This window comes from Mus caroli, chromosome 11 (genome assembly GCF_900094665.2).
Source record: "Mus caroli chromosome 11, CAROLI_EIJ_v1.1, whole genome shotgun sequence".
Taxonomy (NCBI): Eukaryota; Metazoa; Chordata; class Mammalia; order Rodentia; family Muridae; genus Mus; species Mus caroli.
This window is the reverse complement of record NC_034580.1, coordinates 97362674-97366600: the sequence shown is the minus strand read 5'-3', so window position 1 is coordinate 97366600 and position 3927 is coordinate 97362674.

The window sequence follows — 3927 nt, the reverse complement described above, 5'->3', positions numbered from 1 at the left end:
CCTGCCTCTGCCTCCCGAGTGCTGGGATTAAAGGCGTGCGCCACCACGCCCGGCGGATGACAGGGTCTTATGTACCCCTGGCTAGTCTGGAACCTCCTACACTGAGAGGCTGACCTCAGACACAGAGATTCACCTGCCTCTGCCTCCTGAATACTAAGATTACAGCAGTGTGCTGCCACCGACCTGTACATCCTATCTTAATCCTTTTGCTATTCAGAGAATAGAATCCCCTTCAAGACAAAGATGAAATCATCACACATCAGTAATGATGGGGTAGAAAAATGGAGCAAAGCACACTCACTCTATTCTGTCTCAGTCTTCATCACTTAATTTGAAAAATGGAAATAAATTTCTTATTTATGAGGTTTTTCCATAGCTGTCAAATGACTGAAGAAAGCTGGCCTGCCTTCTGGCTCATCCTTCATTCCACTTACATCAGTCATGACCCCAGGAAAGAAAGCAATTTAGGTTTAGAGCTTTACAAAAAGGCTTCCTTCACTGGCCATGGTGGGCAGTCAACAAAGGCAACCTGCCTGGCCAACTTCTCGTCATGGCCCTCACTCCTACTCATTCAATCTCCCAGCTTGTTTCTTCAACTATCAAAATATACTGGTTCAGATTGGGAGGTGGAAGTTGAGAGGTGGAAGCTGGGAGATCCATTCCTGGTAGAAGAGAAGAGAGAGAGAGAAATGCTTTCCAATTCAGCCTCATCCGAGCAGGGCCTCCCAGACCTGTTACTTTGGTAAGTACTTATCGAGGAATTGATGTGTCTCATTGTTAGTGGTTATCTTAGTTTGGGTTTTGTTGCTGTGAAGAGACACCATTCCCACAACAACTCTTATAGAGGAAAACACTGAATTGGGGCTGGCTTACAGTTTCAGAGATCCAGTCTATTATGATGGAAGCCTGGTAGTGTGCAGCCAGACAAGGCACCTAGAGGAGCTGAGGGTTTTACACCCTGATCCGAAGGCAGCAGATGGGGACTGTCCTGGGAATTGGGCAGAGCTTGATCATAGCAGACCTCAAAGCCCACCCCTACAGTGATACATTTCCTCCAGCTAGGCCATATCTTCTAATAAGTGCCACTCCCTGTGAGCCAAAGTCTTATTTCCAGGAACCAATCATGGTTTGTGCAACATGCTGTTGTTCATAAACACTGATAAAACCATGCCAGGCATCAAGAACATCCCTGCCTTTGTGGGATCCTGGGTAAAAGCAGATTTAACTGAAATAAACTTAAAAGTCATGTAATTGTCTCAGTCTCTGCACATGTACACCCCATCTGATTGGAGCTCTTGTGTGCCTTTTCTAGAAGTCCACTTCTGTCCCTGCCCTCTGATGTTTGCCCTAGTTTAAAGGTTCTATCTGGAAAAAAAAAAAGTTGTGATGATGGTGTGAATCTTGGACCTTTGACCTCTGATTCCCTCCCACTCTCCCATCCTGCAATCTCTAACCCCTCTCTGGGCAAAGCAACACTTTCAAACTGGTTCCTAGATTGCCTGTTTATCTCATTCTGCAAAGAAGCTGGAAAGGGAAGAGGATTATCAGGCAGGCAGGCAGGCGTAGGGAGGGGGTTCAGAGAAGGGCTCTGGCTGATTATCTCCCTCCTAAAAAATGTAACCAGAATCCACAAAGTATGGGCACAAAAAACATGCAGGAGAAAAAGAAAGGCATCAGTGTTGGGACGGTTGGAGCGGAAGGAGCCAGGATGCCCAGAATGTAGCCTGTAAAGGCTGCTGGGAGCTGATAAGGACAGCCTGGGAGACAATCAGCACCAGAAAGGGCAGAGTGAGAGGGACTGCAGATGTGCCCAAGGAAACCCGGACAGAGGGAGGCAGCTACTCGACAAATGTGGGGCTCACTCACAGATGGCTTAAACTGACTGAAATTGAGGCCTCTGCATCCTGCTTCAGAGATGCCTGGCTCCTGCAAACAGCCTAAAAATCTACTAAAACAAGGGAACATCAAAGGGGTGCATCGGAATATGGAAAGTTTTTGTTTTGTTTTAATAGTCCAAATCAGGAATATTTTTTGTAAATTTATTTATTTATATTATGTAAGTACACTGTAGCTGTCTTCAGACACCCCAGAAGAGGGCATCAGATCTTGTTATGGATGGTTGTGAGCCACCATGTGGTTGCTAGGATTTGAACTCAGGACCTCTGGAAGAGCAATCAGTGCTCTTAACTGCTGAGCCATCTCTCTAACCCCGGCATGTGGAAGGTTAAACAGAACTGGAAATGGTTTCTACAAATATCACTCACGCCTTGAGGAATCTAAGCTAGTCCTCTGCAAGGTAGTGCACACCTATTATCAGAAACTGAGGCACGATCGGCTATGCTTCCGCTGAGAGTGAGGGATGTAGCGCACATTTCCAGGGGCAGAGACAGAAGGCTCACTATCTCATGCCTTGTTTGAGCTACAGAAGATCCTATCTCCAAAAAAAAAAAAAACAAGAAACTGAGCTGGTGAAATGACTCAGCAGGTGAACATGTTTGTCTCCAAGCCAGATCACCTGAGTTCAATCCCCAAACCCACAGCGTGGAAGGAGATGGGACACCTGACTCCAACAGGTTGTCTTTGGCCCGGCAGTGGTGGCGCACGCCTTTATTTCTGAGTTCGAGGCCAGCCTGGTCTACAGAGTGAGTTCCAGGACAGCCAGGGCTACACAGAGAAACCCTGTCTCCAAAAAAAAAAAAAAAGGTTGTCTTCTGATCACTCGAGCCCTAAGGCCCACTTGTGTGCATGTACAGACACAAAACAAGTAGAAACAACTGATTCTGGAACAGTATCTTCAGTGTTGCAGAGTCCCTAGCGTGGCTGATGGGTGTATAACCTTTGAATGCCTGGTTTTAGAGACCAAAAGCATATGACATGTGCCTTAGTAGCATGGTTTCAAAGCATGTCCCCTTGATGGAGGCCTTGGTGTGGAGCGACGCCCTTCTAGATTCGTAGACCTGCCCTACACCCACTGAACCCGCAACTGGCAGATAGGGCCCACCCAGTGACCTGGAACACTAAAGCAGACTCAAGTCTAAGAACCGTAAGTGAGATAGGGGGAGTAAGATCCTGTAAAATGTTCCTGTATCTCCTTTTGTCTCCAAGAAAGGTAAATCTTTGAGCCCGAAAAGAATAAACAAGGTTGGGGGGCTTGTAAGAGGTTCTTATCTCCAAGGTTGCAGCAGTTGCCTTGGGTTAACTCCACAATGGCCCTTTAAAAATTAAACAAAGCCAAGGACAAAGATTATATTAGCAACCTAGGAACAGAAGGGCCAGACTAGTTAAAAAAAAAAAGAAAAAGAAAAAAAACAGCTAGATGTTTAGGGTTTTTATTAATATTTAAATCGCAGCAGTGAAACCACAGCTGCAGCCTTTGACTCCTGCATAGAGATATGCAAATGTGGCTTTCAAAAGCCGGGCAATTTCACACAGCCCTCAAGGTAACAAGAACAAATAAAACAAATGATTTTGTAATTTATCTCTATTGACTGATGGAGTGCAAGGCCCCACAGCCCTGAGAGGGGAGCAGAGAAAGGCTGCCTAGAGGGAGAATGCAAACAGCCCCATAGTAGACTGGTCACAGAGAAGACCCAAGCAGAACAGGGGGCTTCTGGGAAGAAGAGATGACTAAAGAGAGCCAGCCTTGGGTTCTGTGAACCACTTGATCCTGCCAGTTCCTGAGCAACAGCCATAAGCATCCATTACTATTGTTTGCCACACGCCACAGTGCCATGCATCCTTCCCTACTGACAAATAAAATGAAGTTTTGAGGGGTCCAGTTACTTGCCCTAGGTCACACTAAGGAAAAAAAAGTGACAGAGCTCAGATTCAAAGGTGTGTCAGGCTAAACAGCCCGTACATTTTCCAGTGCCTTTCTCTGGGGACCACCAGAGAACAATAAGGTTAGTGATCAAAGCCAGGTGTGGT